Source organism: Engystomops pustulosus, chromosome 2, assembly GCF_040894005.1.
Source record: "Engystomops pustulosus chromosome 2, aEngPut4.maternal, whole genome shotgun sequence".
Classification (NCBI taxonomy): Eukaryota; Metazoa; Chordata; class Amphibia; order Anura; family Leptodactylidae; genus Engystomops; species Engystomops pustulosus.
In genome coordinates this window covers 46,979,605-46,997,882 of record NC_092412.1, presented here as the reverse complement: position 1 = coordinate 46,997,882, position 18,278 = coordinate 46,979,605, and positions in this window count along the sequence as shown.

The window sequence follows — 18,278 nt, the reverse complement described above, 5'->3', positions numbered from 1 at the left end:
ATCTCCAGATTGCTTAGCCTGGAGATGCTGCCCTATAGGCTAGTAGAGACCGAGGCCTTTCGCAACCTCATGGCGCCGGCCGCCCCTCGGTATTCGGTCCCCAGCCGCCACTACTTTTCCCGATGTGCCGTCCCAGCCCTGCACCAGCACGTGTCAGACAACATCATCCGTGCCCTGACCAACGCCGTTTCTGACAAGGTCCACCTGACCACGGACACGTGGACGAGTGCTGCCGGGCAGGGCCACTATATATCGCTGACGGCACATTGGGTTAACTTGGTGGAGGCTGGGACCGAGTCTGACCCTGGGGCTGCTCATATACTGCCGACGCCGAGGATTGCGGGGCCTACCTCGGTCCAGGAGTTTCAGGCCTACTATGCCTCCTCCTCCTCCCACCCCTCCTCCACCTCCTCCTCCGAACTACCATCCGTGGGCACGGCGCCATCAGTCGGTAGCTCTAGGCACAGCAGCAGTGCCGTCGCTAAGCGACAGCAGGCGGTGCTCAAACTGCTGAGCCTAGGCGACAAAAGGCACACCGCCCAAGAGCTATTACAGGGCATCACGGCGCAGACTGATCTGTGGCTGGCACCGCTGAACCTCAAGCCGGGAATGGTTGTGTGTGACAACGGCCGTAACCTGGTGGCGGCTCTGCAACTCGGCAGACTGACACATGTGCCATGCCTGGCCCATGTGTTAAATCTGATAGTTCAGCGTTTCCTCAAGACATACCCCAATCTGTCTGATTTGCTCACGAAGGTGCGCCGCTTCTGTGCGCATTTCAGGAAGTCCAGCCCAGATGCTGCCACTCTCAGGGCAGCGCAGCGCCGCCTCCAACTGCCCGCTCACCGACTGTTGTGCGACGTGCCCACGAGGTGGAATTCAACACTGACCATGTTATCCAGAGTTTACCAGCAGCGCAGAGCGATTGTAGACTGCCAGATGTCAACTTCCACCAGAACTGGTAGTCAGGTCAGTCAGCTTCCTCAAGTCTACAATGAGGAGTGGACGTGGATGTCTGATATCTGTCAGGTGCTGAGTAACTTTGAGGAGTCAACACAGATGGTCAGTGGCGATGCCGCCATCATCAGCCTCACCATCCCGCTGCTTGGCCTGTTGAAAAACTCTCTGGTCAGCATGAAGTCGGAAGCTTTGCGCTCGTCACAAGAGACAGGGGAAGAATATTCCCTTGTTGATAGCCAAAGCACCCTCAGGTCTGTTTCTCAGCGCATATCGGAGGAGGTGGAGGTGGAGGAGGATGAGGAGGAAGAGGAGGAGAATGTTGGCGAGACACAAGAGGGGACCATTGTTGAGTCCTTTACTGTTCAGCGTGTATGGGCAGAAGAAGAGGAGTTGGAGGAGTTGGAGGAGGAGGAAATGGACAGTCAGGCCAGTGAGGGGAGTGAATTCTTACGCGTTGGTACTCTGGCGCATATGGCAGATTTCATGCTAGGCTGCCTATCCCGTGACCCTCGCGTTCAAAGAATTTATTCCAGCACCGATTACTGGGTGTTCACTCTCCTGGACCCACGGTACAAGCAAAATCTTTCCACTCTCATCCCTGCAGAGGAAAGGAGTGTGAGAATGCATGAATACCAGCAGGCCCTGGTGCACAAGCTGAAACAGTATTTCCCTTCTGACAGCGCTAGCGGCAGAGTGCGTAGTTCTGCGGGACAAGTAGCGAGGGAGAGTAGGCGAGCAGGCAGCTTGTCCAGCACTGGCAAGGGTACGCTTTACAAGGCTTTTGCCAGCTTTATGTCACCCCAGCAAGACACTGTCACCTGTCCCCAGTCTCGGCAGAGTAGGGCTGATCTTTACAGAAAGATGGTGAGGGAGTACGTAGCTGACCATACCATCGTCCTAAATGATCACACAGCTCCCTACAACTACTGGGTTTCAAAGCTGGACATGTGGCACGAACTGGCGCTGTACGCCTTGGAGGTTCTTGCCTGCCCTGCCGCTAGCGTCTTGTCCGAGCGGGTTTTCAGTGCAGCTGGTGGCATCATCACCGATAAGCGTACACGCCTGTCGACTGACAGCGCTGACAGGCTGACGCTTATTAAAATGAATAAAGGCTGGATTTCTCAGAATTTCCAATCTCCACCAGGTGAAGGAAGCTCAACCTGAATAATTGATCCACTCCTCCTCCTCCTCATTTTCCTCCTTCTCCTCCTCTTTGTACAGTAAAGCAGAGGAAAATGGCTATTTTTTGACAGGGCCCACTGGCTCTTGCTATAGTACTTCATGCATTTAATTTTTCTGGAGGGCCACCTACCCGGTCCTCTGTTTGAAACAATTTTTGTGAGTGCCACATACAGGCACTCAATCTATTCCATTTTACTGCAGGGCCACCTACCTGCTCCTCTGGTTTGAAACATTTTTGGGACTGCCACATACAGGCACTCAATCTATTCCATTTTACTGGAGGGCCACCTACCTGCTCCTCTGGTTTGAAAAATTTTTGGGACTGCCACATACAGGCACTCAATCTATTCCATTTTACTGCAGGGCCACCTACCTGCTCCTCTGGTTTGAAACATTTTTGGGACTGCCACATACAGGCACTCAATCTATTCCATTTTACTGGAGGGCCACCTACCTGCTTCTCTGGTTTGAAAAATTTTTGGGACTGCCACATACAGGCACTCAATCTATTCCATTTTACTGCAGGGCCACCTACCTGCTCCTCTGGTTTGAAACATTTTTGGGACTGCCACATACAGGCACTCAATCTATTCCATTTTACTGCAGGGCCACCTACCTGCTCCTCTGGTTTGAAAAATGTTTGGGACTGCCACATACAGGCACTATCCAAATTAAATTGTCTCCATAGCAGCCTCCACACGTTGTCTCCATTGCTACCTCCAAAAGTCGTCCATATAGCTGCCTCCATACATCGTCCCTTTATCAAACGAGGTGTGTCAGGCAGAAATTTGGGTTGTTTTCATGGATTCCACATCAAAGTTGTTAACTTTGTCGCCACCCTGCTGTGTTATCCACAAAATATACTGGCAAACTTTTACCATTTAGGGATATTATTTCAGCGCTTCTTGCGCATCTGTTTACATTCCCCTCACCCGGCATATCCTAAACTTATAAGAACGCTACTACACTTGATCTTATACAAAAGGTTCTTAGAAGTGCTGTTTGGGGAGTAGCCTAGAGACAGGGGCTTGAATTGGCGAAAGCTCGCCTGGCAGCGGAGCGCCAGCTCCATGCGCATCATGCGCTTCTTGCGCATCTGTTTACATTCCCCTCACCCGCCATATCCCAAACTTATAAGAACGCTACTACACTTAACTTGGTGCAGGCTGGGACCGAGTCTGACCCTGGGGCTGGTCATATACTGCCGACGCAGAGAATTGCGGGGCCTACCTCGGTCCAGGTCTCAAAGGCCTACTATACCTCCTCCCACCCCTCCTCCACCTCCTCCTCCTCCGAATTACCATCCGTGGGCATGGCGCCATCAGTCGGTAGCTCTAGGCACAGCAGCAGTGCCGTCGCTAAGCGACAGCAGGCGGTGCTGAAACTGCTGAGCCTAGGCGATAAAAGGCACACCGCCCAAGAGCTATTACAGGGCATTCCACATCAAAGTTGTTAACTTTGTCGCCACCCTGCTGTGTAATCCACAAAATATACTTGCAAACTTTTACCATTTAGGGATATTATTTCAGCGCTTCTTGCGCATCTGTTTACATTCCCCTCACCCGCCATATCCTAAACTTATAAGAACGCTACTACACTTGATCTTATACAAAAGGTTCTTAGAAGTGCTGTTTGGGGAGTAGCCTAGAGACAGGGGCTTGGATTGGCAAAAGCTCGCCTGGCTGCAGAGCGCCAGCTCCATCCCAAGATCCAACTAACATAGTTGCAGCACCTTTAATCTACTACTAGTTCACTGCCTCCATAATAATAATAATAATAATCTTTATTTATATAGCGTCATCATATTCTGTAGCGCTTTACAAATCATAGGAAACAAATACAAATGTAATGTAACAGAGCACAACATTTGTATGGAACAACAGGAGTGAGGTCCCTGCTCGCCAGAGCTTACGGTTTATGAAGATGATGGGGTAACACGAGGTAAAAGAATATTTAATGGTCAAGCCATTCTTCTTAGGGAATAGAAAAAAATATAATAAATGGAATTGCTGTCGCTTGAACCACTCAGCCGTCATCTTATATACCAGGTCCAGGGTGAATGGGACTGCAGAGAAGTCTGGTGCCTGTTGGTTGCTGGATAACAGATGGGAGGACGACACAGGACGGGTTAGTAGAAGAGTTAAAACTTCATGCAGTTAATGAGTGTTATAGGCTTGCCTAAAGAAATGGGTTTTAAGAGCACGTTTGAAACTTTGGAGGTTAGGTATTAGTCTGATAGTCCGGGGCAGAGCATTCCATAGAATTGGTGCAGCTCTAGAGAAGTCTTGGAGACGCGAGTGGGAGGTCCGCACTAGGGTAGAGGTTAATCTAAGATCACTGGCGGATCTAAGAGCACGGGTTGGGCGATAGACTGAGATAAGAGAGGAGAGGTAGGGGGGTGCAGCATTATACAGAGCTTTATGGATGAGGGTTATTATTATTTTAAACTGTATTCGAAAGGAGACTGGCAGCCAGTGCAGCGACTGGCATGAACTGTAAGCATACATGGTCCCCTTATCAAACGAGCTGTGTCAGGCAGAATTTTGGGTTGTTTTCATGGCTTCCATGTTAACTTTGTCGCCACCCTGCTGTGTAATCCACAAAATATACTGGCAAACTTTTATCATGTACCGATATTATTTGAGCGCTTCTTGCTCACCTCCTTTGGTTCCTCTCTGACACCCATTGGTTTGAAGCCTGAGTCCAATTAGGGTATGTCGCCATGCCACTCTCTAGCCTGCTGCCGCTGCCTCTGCCTCTGCATGCCGTCCCCTATAGTGTCAGGGTCAATTATTGGATGTTTTACATGCTATCTAGCTTCATTCTGTCACTCTGTCATGGCCATGCTGTTGCCCATAATTTTGGCATAATGGTGCGATTAAGCAGCCTCAGAGGCATCCATGCATGCTGCCCCTGCTGTTTCCTGTCCATTTCCGTGGTGTTTCCATCCTTTTCTGAGGTTCCCAGGTGTTTGGCCAAGCTTCCCTGTGCAGAGCCTTGGTCCCCTTGAAAAATGCTCGAGTCTCCCATTGACTTCAATGGGGTTCGTTATTCGAGACGAGCACTCGAGCATCGGGAAAAGTTCGTCTCGAATAACGAGTACCCGAGCATTTTAGTGTTCGCTCATCTCTAGTTATTATCAATCTAATGGGACAAATGCACATAAAAATGTGCTCATTTCATTACAATATATTGCCCAATATTGTCTTTTACCAATTGGGAGGGTGATTGGGAGGGTGATATATATATATATATATACACACAAATTAGGGAACAACTCACAATTTCCTAAATGTCAAGGTCATTGTGCAGTCCTATCTGGCAACCTAACTTTCCGGATTTCACTGACTTGAAATTGAGTGCCCTTCCAAAGAGACGAAAACCCTTCTGCTTCAGGTTGTCCAGATGAAGGCCAAAGGGGTGACCCTATCAGCCATTCAAGTCCCTCAAGAAGGCTGGTTGCTCTGGAAAGAAAAATGCAAGAGTGGACAAAATAATGTGGAGAATCCCCATGGCTAATTGTTTCAACATTTTGACTAATTGCTTGCCAGTTCAGTGCTCAACAAGGTAAGGATTTGTCTTATCATACAATGTCACAAGGTTTGTTTTGATTCACAGCAAAAAGAATCAAAACGAGTCACCACTGCTGAGGAGTGTGTTATGTGGACAGAGGAGAAGTGGTCCACAGGTCATTTTAGTGATGAAAGCAAGTTAAATGTATTTGGGGCAAATTTACTTACCTGGTCCTGTTGCGATCCCCGATTTGGACGGTCCAACGAGGATGAAGCCTGGCGCAATGCATGAAGATTGTGCACCTGAGTTCCTGCATCCGTCGCTTCCCCGCCGAGGTCCGCCGGAGTTCACCTTCCTCTTCCCGGTGCTTGTAAGTGCGTGTCTTGTGACACAATTCTAAACGTTAAATCTTGCCCGTTGTCCGAATCCGTTGGGTTGTCCAACTGCCCGCCCCCCCCATTTCTGTCGTGTGCAAGCCGACGCCGTTGCGCCGAAATTCGATCGTGTGCACCAAAAACCCGGGGCAATTCAGGGCAAATCGGAAAACCAGACAGAAATGCGTCCGACGGACCCTTAGTAAATGAGCCCCCTTATGTTCATCGACAAACTGGAGAAACACTGATCTCACACCCATCAGAACTTTCTTCAACTGCATGTTGTTTCTTCCTTGCATTCTTCACTCAATCAACCAACAATTTTCATGTTGGATAATGCCCTTTGTCATAAAGTAAAACAGGTAAAGCAGTTCCTTGAAACAGAAAACATTGAAACAATGAAGTGGTCACCCAGAGTCCTGATCTAAACCTGATAAAAACCCAGAGCAGTGTGAGAGGCTAGTGATATCATTCATTTTTTTGCTCCTTGATTTTCATTGTTGGAAAAAGAACCTTGTATGTTTTTCGGAGGTACTAGTGGGTATGATGGTTATTTGTGACCAAAGTATTGAATGGTGTCTGAAGGCATTTCAAACAAATTTGACAATTTTGGTGGGACTGGTCGACCATCTAATGGATCTGCTATAAATGAAAACCGGACCCCATTGAAAAATCTACACCCCAAATGATAATATAAGTTTTGTTGTTCAAGAAAAGATACCTCATTGCTCCCCTAAGGTCCCTGGACCATCGCAAGTTCTACCTCTGGTGTCTGGCAAAAGTACACTCCACTATTTATTAAGAATACAGGCAGTCCACGGGTTACATACAAGATAGGTTCTGTAGGTTTGTTCTTAAGTTGAGTTTGTATGTAAGTCGGAACCGTATACTTTATATTTGTAACCCCAGTCAAAATTTTTTTGGCCTCTGTGACAATTGGATTTTAAAAATGTTGGATTGTCATAAGAAACAGGATAAACAATAAATGTTAATTACAGGCACCATTGATAACTGTTAAAGCTGTTTATTGTAGCCTAGGACTAAAGTACAGTAAATTACCAAAATCCAGAGGTCCGTTTGCAACTAGGGGTCGTATGTAAGTCAGGTGTTCTTAAGTAGGGGACCGCCTGTACAAGCTTAGATGAACGGAACGTCAATGTGTATAGCTGAGCCCTGAGGAATACTGAATAGTTGACAGCAGTGTATATTTGTGTAAAGTTTTTACACTTGTTTTCTTATCAAGTCCCCCATGTGATTGGAGCTATGAGTATTGCAGATCGTACGGGACCCCAGCTATCCTGAGAGACTGTAGATCCTGTCCTCACTAGTGGGTAGAGTGAGTGGACTCCATCAACTATTGAAGCGATCAGGGATGGCACGCCGGCACTCCCATAGAATTTAATGCTGTAGCCGCGTGCGTGCTTGTCCTGCTGTTCCACCAAATAGTGATGGATCAACTTGTTATCCCCTTGTTATCTCCTGTGGATAAGGGATAACCTAGATACTTGTGAAAAGCCCTTTAAAATTAATCTGTCATCTGCTGGATCACATATAAACTTAACCTACTGTGGGTACGGAAAGTATTCATATCCCCTTTAAATTTTATACTCTTTGTTTACTTACAATTCATTACAATTGGCAAGATCAAAAAAGTTCTTGTTTTGCACCTTAATGTACATTCTGCTCACCATTTTGACAGGAAATAAAGAAATGTAAATATTTTTGCTAATTTTTGAAAAAACTGAAATATCACTTGGTCATAAGTATTCAGCCCCTTTGCTCAGTATTGAGTAGAAGCAGCTTTGAGCTAGTGCAGCCAGGAGTCTTCTTGGGAATGATGCAATAGGTTTTCCACACCTGATTTGGAGATTCTCTGCCTCTTCCTTGCAGATCCTCTCCAGTTCCCTCAGGTTGGATGGTGAACATTGGTGGAAGCCATTTTCAAGTCTCTCCAGAGAAGCTCCATGGGGTTCTGGCCAGTCAGGAATGGTCACAGGGTCACAGAGATGTTCGGAAGCCTCTGCTTTGTTATTTTAGCTGTGTGCTTAGGGTCATTGTCTTGTAGAAAGGTGAACCTTCGGCCCAAGTCCAGAGCACTCTGGAAGAGGTTTTCATCCAGGACTTGGCCTCATTCATCTTTCCTTCAATTCCAGTCTTCCAGCTAAAAACACCCCCATATAATGTTGTCATGATGTTGTACAGAGTATACATTAATGAGCAAAAAAAACACATTTGTGATCTTAAAGGTGTTTCCATTTCAGCAATTAAATATTGTTTTTTGCATAATGAAAAGTCATACAATTTTTCAATATGCTTTCTCTATCCATTCCTCATGATCTCTGCTTGCTTTCATTCTTTTAAAGGCTTCTATGTTACTTCCAGTGCACAGGCGCACCTGTAACGCCTTATTGCTACCTTCAAGTTTTAGCACCTTAAACGCCTTATCTTTCTTGCTTTATGCTCGCCTTCTTCTATTGGTAACACAATAATAACCTTCCTTCTCAGGCAGATATTTAGCAGCTGCATTACCGATTATAGACACCAGAGGGCTCACAAAAGTGATCAGTCTTTGTGGCATACATATATCTTTTATTGAGTAACACTCTGCGTTGGCAGGGGCGTTACACATATCTTGCTTAAGACAAGGTCTACCTGACCTCATGGCCATTCCTTGCTCATAATGCCCCATACTTCACCTGCAAGACTACATGTTTAGTTTATGTGTGACCCAGGAGCTGACAGGTTCCTTTTAGTACAGAAAGAAATCCACTTCTCCTCCGACCCATCCCTTATACACCTTGACAGAATTCTGTAGACTTGTCAGTCCTGTCACATAGCGGAAGAAGTTATAGTAATCTGCTTGTTTGTTGATATAATGTTCTTTCTGCTTTTCTCCCAGGAATGCCTGACAAGTACTTGGCGATATTCCCTGCTTGCTTCATTCAGCGCAGGCTGAGAAAATAAATCCGTTAAAAGTACAGAAGAGCGGAGCTTTTAATCTAAAAATAAACAAATGTAATTAAAAGGTTTATCTATAGAAAACACGGCCTCCTCTATAAATAAGCCAAAGACTTGGCACATATAGAGACTTTATCAAGCTAATGGAATTCCTGTTTTCTGGATGATATGCCTGAAGCCAGGACAGGTGCTGACTGTGCCAAATAGCGGATCCTGCCAGAGGGGAGACATACTAGCATGTAAGTGTGCTTGGTTTACCATCCATGATCCGGGTGATAGATTCCCTCAATTGTTTATACTTACCTTGTTCTGGAAATCTCAGCCCCAAAGTGTAGCTGTATGCGCAGCCGGTGTAGTACACCCCTTCTTCACTGCGCAAGCGCTGTATAGTGGGTTAAGGGTCCCACATTGATAGGACAGGTTCTCTTTAAGCAATTGAGAATTGAGCCATGCTAAGAATTCTTGATTTTGGCATAAATATATATGGATAATAGTGTCTATTTCAATGTTCTCATAAAGTGCCAATGTACATTGGGGCTCATTTACTTACCTGGTCCAGTCGCGATCCCGCGGTGAGTTCTCCCACGTGGATTCGGGTCCGACCGGGATTCACTAAGGTCATGCGCCCGATATCCAGTAGGTGTCGCTGCTGCGCGGAGGTCCGCCGGAGTTCACCTGCTTCTTCCTGGCGCATGTAAGTGCTGATCTTGCAACACTTTTTGTTTTTTAAATTCCACAGTTTTTACGAATCCATCTGGTTGTCCGAAGGCCACGCCCCTGATTTCTGTCGCGTGAAAGCCGGTGCTGATACGCCAAAATCTGATCACTTGCGCCAAAATCCCAGCGGAATTCGGCACAAAACGGAAAAATTCGGGAAACCCGACAAAAGTGCTGCTGCGGAGCCCTTAGTAAATGAGCCCCATTATGTTGAATTATAGTATGCGATTAAGAGCCCCTGTAGTACCATAAAGTTCTCCTATAGCTATTTTAACTCGCCCGTCCTCCTTGTTCTTAAGCTTGTAGGTGTCTTCTTGCCCCTGGGCTTGAGCAACTATAATATGAGATCAGGAAGAATCAATCTACTGTGACTTAACAGGGAATGAAAAGGTTAAGAAAGATAGTAACTTGAAATAGCTCGGTAATACACACGGGAAGAATAAAATGTAAGTCGAATATTGATCAAGAAAACATTCTGCCATCTACCGGCTCTCAGGAAAGTATTTTTGCTTATTGAAATATAATTGCACTCAGCCTTCCACTTCCTACCGGGATCGATACAAATAGAAGTAAAAAGGAGCCGCATTCAGTCGTATAGTGTGCTCTATGAAATGTGAGATTGCCATTTTATAGAGTATAACTGGAAGGTAACATTGATAGCTGCCAGAAATAATGTAAAATTATCAAAGATAATATGTACTTAATATAACATTTGCAAGAATTGTATACATCAGTGCAAATACCACAAAGCTGCATTTTTGATTTGATGCAACCAGTTCTGTTATCAGTGTCTTAGCTTTGTGTGCAAGGGGGAGGGAGCTGCATTCACAATGTCCAAGGTGTCTCCAAGCCGAACCCTCTGCCTTGCATTCAACTGTACCCAGGTTCGCAAATAACACCAAAACAACACAATAAAACAAATGAAAAGGTTATATGTACAAATAAATTATATGTGTCAATGGAAAATACAACTTAACCCACAAAAGACAAGCCCTCACCTTATGAAGCTTTGATGATGCCTAGACCTTGAAGAGAACTCAGGTAAAAAAAAAAGAGGACTATCTGGAGATACTAATGAAATACTCTCCCTAACACCTTTCAAATGATCTAAATGTCAACACCCTAACTTTAGTGTAACATACGTAAATGCTGTGCCACACTGTGGCGCTTAGCGGTCCGATAGATGGAACTGTCTCCTCGGCGGTCCAAGGTATTCATGAGGGGGGCACCCAGGCACTCCCTTCTCTTCTTCTTGCTACACCGCACCATCACCAATTTTTGGCGCACAATAGACCAGGAAAAAAATGGTCAGAGAGCAAAATTATGGCACAGTCCATGTAAGATTTTGGCGCACATCTCATTGATGTCAGCATTTTTATGGCACACGACTGATTATTACCGTCTACCCATTATTTACTTACAGCCGTGCGCCACTTTAAAACATCGGGCTGTGCTTTCTGGAGACTCATCTCTGATGCTGACAGTCGTGCTTGCGTCAGAATTAGTAACCCCCCCCCCCACATATTTTCCGAAAAGTGTCAGTTTTCTATAGACGATGTGTCGCATTTTTAACAACCCCCTCTTTTTGCCATCAATTCAAGGGAGGTGAGCTGAACTTTTGTTTCTTTATGTAACCAATGAAGGTTTCCTTGTGAATGACAGCAAGCAGAGATCTAGAAAACCGTGAGGAATTGATACAGAAAGTATATAGGAAAATTAAATAACTTTTCATCACACAAAAATGTCAAGTATTTGCTGAAAGTAAATTAAATGGGCAAGTGGGTAAAATTAAATGTGGCTAACTTAATCTATATACCCATTTGCGTTTCCTAACACACAATACCTAAAATATCTGAAGTGTGCGCCACAACTTTAGAACGCGGCACCAAACATAAATTGCATCCCATCCTTTGTGTTGTCATGGCAGCATGAGTCCTGCAATCATTAGCTGATATGAATATCCCATATTATAGCATATGATAATAAATCAGCGGCAGGGAAATTAGCATGGAAGATAACAATCAGCTATAAAATTCATTAATGTGATGCAGTCATAAATTTCTAATTTCTAATGAGATGGCTTTGCTTGTATATCAGGTCCCTAGAGGAAGTCACACTAGAGATATATATATATATATATACAGTATATGTATATGCCGCTTCTGCGTGCTAATGTTTTCACATTAAGTAAGTGAGCATGAACCTCGCCAAATGTCTCACATCATATAAATAAATCTTCATTATAAAACACTGCTTACAAACAGTGGTGGCAGCCATATGGCGCGCTACACTGCAGTGGGTGAGATGTGATATCTTACAATATCATTAAAAGGGTAGTACCAACTGTGTTTCTTACCCCTATTCCATAGGATAGTTGAAACATTGATCACAGGGGTCTGACTGCTGGGACTCCAACCACTCACTAGAAGTGACCCCCATAGTTCACAAGAACAGGGGTCACATTCTCAATTATTAAATTACTACATTCAATTCTATTCAATACTATGGAAGAACCGGTGTATATAAGGCAATAGTTCAGGCCTGGGGAGGGGGGTTGGATTCTCTGGAGTATAATAATAATCTTTTTTTATATATATATATATATATATATATATATATACAGGCAGTCCCCGGGTTACATACAAGATAGGGTCTGTAGGTTTTTCTTAAGTTGAGTTTGTATGTAAGTCGGAACTGTATATTTTATCATTGTAATCCCAGCCAGAACTTTTTTGGTCTCTGTGACAATTGGATTTTAAAAATGTTGTGTCCAGGACTAACAATAAAGCTTCATTACAGACACCTGTGATAACTGTTACAGCTGTTTATTGTAGCCTAAGGCTAAAGTACAATAAATTACCAATATCCAGAGGGCCGTTTGTAACTAGGGGTCGTATGTAACTCGAGTGTTCTTAAGTAGGGGACCCCCTGTATATATATATTCTGGGCTAGCCCAGAGTATACCTGGGTATGATTTGGGACGGGGTTATTCTGGCCTGCTACACCGCCAAGCACAACACTCCACTATCTTTCACCAGGACTCTCATACACACTAAATAGGAGTGCTGGAGATACCTGGGCACTGTGCTTGGCAATCTCTGGTCCAACTATAGAATTGAATGAATGCGCAAGACACATACTCAACCATTTTTCATTTCGAGAGAATGAGACTTTCATTCTCATGAACTGCAGTGCATGTTCCCATTACCCTAATATTTGGATTTTCGATAATCACATTGAAATCCCTATACAAAGTTGGAACAACCCTTTTAAAGAGATTATACAGAGTTAAGAAAATATAGTTGTTTTTTTCCAAAAAACGTGCCACACCTCTCCCCAGGTTGTCTGTGTTATTGCAGCTCAACATCATTTATTTCAATTAAACAGAGCTGAAATAATAGAGACTTTTTTTTGGAAAATAAATCAGTTACATTTTTCTAAATCTTTAAAGGCCATTTACCATCAAAACTCATCATGACACTTACTCAGAGACCGAGGCTCTATGGCTGTGATAATCTTCTTATATTTGTTATCCATGGCCTTGTTCCTTATAAAATCAACTTTTAAAATTGAGTCTAGAGGTGTTACCAGAGATCTTCCTTGCTGACGATTCACAGGCTGTTACAGTGTGCAGGAGCATTTCCCCCTCCCACTGTGTGCTAGAACTTCCTGTGGTGTAAGGAGATAACATCAGTCAGGGGGGAAGGAGAGGAAGACAGTGTAACAGCACTAAACGTAGAGGGTCCTGCTAACAACTCCAGGAATCCCTCACCCTCATTGTCTTAATTTTAAAAGTTGATTTTAGAAGGCAGAAGGCCATGGCCTCAGTCACAGTGCCTGGACCTATGAGTAAGTGCCCCTGGTTTATTATACTTTATTCTGATGGTAGATTTTGTTTAAAGATTTAAAGGTTAATATACTTTTTCAAATCCCTTTTAATGATGTAAAGTTTCATATATTTGCAAACCCCTCCTATTTGACAGTAGTACTAGTATTTTAAGGTACAAAGAAATTAGTGCTTAAAAGAGTTGGCCAAGTCAGTTGTTATCTCCTGTCAAACAGAAAACGGAAGAATAATCTGATTGAAGGGGGTCCAACTACTCAGACCCCTACCATCATGAAAATGGGGGTTTTGTACTCACTAGAGAATGGAGCGGCAGGTCGAGCATGCATCCTACTGCTCCATTCACTGTCTATGGCAGTGCCACAAGTCATCAAGCACATCGCTTGGTTATCACTAGTATTGAGGATTGTGAGAGACACCAGAGCTTTGCGCTTGGCAACAATCCAATAATATTACACAGAATGTGGTGCGCATGCTTGGCCTGCCACACCATCAATTAGGGACAATGGGACCCCCATTCCCAGGGTAGGTTGTAACCCCCAATGTTTAGATTGTTAGCCCCTATCCTGTAGATAGGCACCTGGTCTCAGGAGCATTCAAGAGGCCATACAATGCCTATTCCCCATATGAGGAGACTGTTATACATAATAAATTGTAGTTGGGGAGCCTGGTAAAGATTTTGCATTTGTGTCCATCAGCTTCAGCTTATGCCCATAAGGAAAGGTATTTCATTGTCTAGAAACTTACTGCTGAGAACCCTTAAGATGATGAGAATAATAGCCACTACTTCTCCCAAAGTGCTCCATATTGTTGAAGCTCTTTTCACTTCTATGGGAATGTGAGGGATAATTGTCCTTGGAGTAAATGAAGTGCTGACCAGTGTTCCAATCATCTGGAGAACTTTGAGAAGAGTCACTTTTTATAGTCTGGAGATAGAGGTGTCTGATGTGACCCTCTATCTTCGGTTTTATAGAACCTATAACTACCTTTGATGTCATATTTAAGATAAAAATCAGATTGTAGTTCTGTATGGCTGTAAAATAGATGGGAAATGGATCTTTATCGGCAGCTCATATTCCCAACTATTTTCGTTAACAGCATGTATCTCTATTTCTGTAAATCACAGAACCACAATCCCTGATGTAGTCTCAAAGATGAGACTAATTTCTTTAGCATTAAAAGCATGTTTTTAGGTATTATGGCGCAAAATATAGGGACATCAGAAGTGACACTCTCCCTGCTTTCTGATAATACATGACTTTTCTCTGCTCGTTTTCACATGACTTTAGAGGAGTATCTCACATGAAAAGGGAATTCTATAAAGAACTTTTCATACCCTACCTAAGAGGGCTGGTAGTTTGGTGGGTAAAAGCTTGTGAGAGTTTCCTTCTCCTTACATATTCTCCTTACTTCTTCTTACATATTAAAAAAAAACATATATAACATTTATTTCTTCAACACTCACAATTAAAAAAATGTAATGTTGAATATATTGGGGCACATTTACTTACCAAGTCCTGCGCGATCCCCGTTGTGTGTTGTCTGACGAGAATGAACTTTGCCGCGATTCACAAAGATCTTGCGCCTGATTTCTTGCATCTGTTGCTTCTCCGCTCAGGGCCGCTGGAGTTCACCTTCTTCTTCCTGATGTATGTAAGTGCATGTCTTGCGACACAATTTTAAAGTTAAATCCCGCACTCAGTCCGAATCCGTCCGATCGTCCGACGGCCCGCCTCCCGATTTCTGTTGCATCAAAGTCGGCGTGATTGCGGCAAAATCTGATCACGTGCGACACAATCCCCTTCTAAATAGCTGTCACAGCGGTGCAAATGCCGAAAATTTCTAAAAGCCGACTAAAGTGCGATCCGCGGGACTCTTAGTAAATAAGCCCCATTATCTAAAGCCATTTAAGGAATTTTATGTACTTTATCTTTATGTACTTTATGTATATGTGTGCTATAGCTTGCCAGTAAAAAAACACCTGACATGTATGTATTACAGTAATAGTAATAGCCTATAGTTACTGCATAGTTCTAGTCCTAATAATAGTAATAACACAGTAATAACTTTAATTATACCTTTAGGTTGTCTGTACTCATGGCACCTAAAGAGTTACAAATAATGTATATATTGTGCAGATAAATATTATTTTATAGTCCGCAAATGCAAAAAATGTGCATATTTTTCAGAAATCATATATACTGTAGGTGCCATAGAGAGGCACAAGCTTGGTATACACAGGAGTTAAAGTAGCAGATCTGGAAGGTACTGTAAAAAATCGATGTAAACTACAAAGTACAGCAATTAACATTTAGACTATTAGACCATTCACTCGCATTTTACATGCTATTCACAAGGCAAAAATAATAAAGTCACTTGGGTACAGTATACAACACGCATCTAACTATTGTCATACAGTTTTACATAGTCGCAGATAACCCAGTGTAGACTTATGTAGTGTCCAGATGAAGACTGCATCCAGTTATGAACGTTTCACTTCCAAAGTGAACAAGATCAAGTTTACGACATTCTTGTGGTCAAAAAGTCTGTAAGTGATGGATGAATGTAGCAGATGTGTAACAAATGCAGGAATAGAACAGCCATATACAGCATATCATACCAACAATAGGCTGTAGGGGGCACAAAAAGTTTGCCTAGTTGGAAAACTTAAACTTTGTGTTTAGCAAACTCTGGATGAAGAAGCGGTGCTACCAGATATTGCAAGTATTTTCTTTGAAAAATAGACATAGTTGTGCCCCCATTATATAGCTGACGTCTAGAGCACCGCACTATTTTTGCCTATAGGTTTATATGTCTCATACACGCTGACGTGAGTCATAAAACAACACTCCGCCAAGATTTTGAGGCCATTATATCCCCTGTATGTCTCTGAACTTATACCAAGGTGTTTAGCAGGTTACATACAGAACAATGACTGTTATATTGGATGTTCTATTCCATGAAGCAGAATATCACCATGTGCCATATGGAGGAAGAACATTGGGGCTAATTTACTGAGGGTCTTCGGACCGCACAAACGTCGCATATTCCTACGATTACCACTTTGTGCCGCAAACGCGCCGGCTTTTTATGCAACACAAATCAGGGGGCGGGCCGCCGGACGATCCGACTGATTCGGACTGAGCTCGGGATTTAACATTTGAATTTGTGTCGCAAGCCATGCACTTACATGCACCAGGATGAAGATGGTGAACTCCAGTGGACCTGATCAGGGAAGCGACACATGCAGGAGTCCATGATTGTTGGACAATGCACAGCAGGGATCGTGCAAGGGATGGGTAAGTCAATGTGCCCCATTGTGCCTAAGATTACATAGTGCTAAATTATTACCTCTCAGAAGGTCTGGTCTATCGCATGTCTCGTACAAATTTTCAACTCACAATCCCCCCCCCTGGAATGAGGAAGCCATCACAAAGTCGCTCACAGCACACAGCAGCGGCAGAGACTCAATGGTGGAGAGGGGAACCAAAAACTCCCTTCTTCACCATTTTAATTAACTCTGTCTGGCCTTTCCCAAATTAAGGGTGACGGACACAAAAATCCAGGACTGTCCCGGAATATGGGTTTAAATGGGAGTGCAGGTAACAGGGATACGTGTTCTTGGTGGTGGGTGTCAGTGGCCACTCTTAAGCCACTTTTCCTTCGTTCAGAGGTGAACTGGCCATGAGTCGATTTGAGCGTCTTGCCTCAGGTAGCACCACTTGTATCTGCTTGGAGGGAGACATCACCTTGAAGGTACAATCACCTTCTATAAAGCAGGACCTGACACCTAGAAATAGTGTCTCTTAACACTCAACGCCAGAGTTTGTGCGAGACACTGCGTGAAGAACTGACTTACTAAAAAAATAACCTACAATATTACTTTTGGATGTGGTGGAGGGGGCGCTGTTCTATAGCTCGCCCCAGGCAGCAGAGAGTTTACATTCATTCCTGCCTTCATCCTAGTATCTAGATACTGGTCTAAGACAGAAATCCAAACCTTTGCTCAGGGTATAAGATCGTCTGATTCCAGATCTGCTTTGTAACTCACATTTATGAGTGGAAAGTTTGTAAATGACAAGCGCAGCGGAGGAATGCAGCTCCGTCCTCTGTTCCAGTGGCAGCCGCAGCCCTCAGCTTTCCCTCATGTCATGTGAGGCTTTAAAAGGGGAATAAATACTTTCTTGAAAGGCTTCATCAAGAGGGATTCTGCGAGATGACATGGAAATGTCCCTGATTTCCACTCTCTCCCTTGACTTGTTTTTGTCTGTTTGATCCCATTAACTCCATCACTGCCTAAGGCTGAAATGAATGGGGTCAATGAAATCAGACCTTGGCAAAAGGCTTTCCAGCTCCTCACCCATCCTCCTCCTTCTTCTCCTCTACAGCTGCTGCGTACTGATGACAGACCACTTTAAAAGCAACAGGAATTCAGAAAAACAAAATTTCTCGCAGTTATACAGTTATTTATGTTATATAGGATAACAACTTGTGATTTCTTTATATGATAAAACAAAGTGCATTATAAATGTAATTTAAATTCCTTGGCAGGTGAAATTCATGAATACCATCTATCCACATTAAAGGGAACCTACCACCACGAATCTACCTATAAAGGTAGATCGGGTGGTAGGTGGATCAATAGGACGTGAGGATAGCCCTTTTAAGGCCTAATCCTCATGTCCCCGCACTGTTTCGCTAACTTTAATTATCTCTATATGTAAATTTTG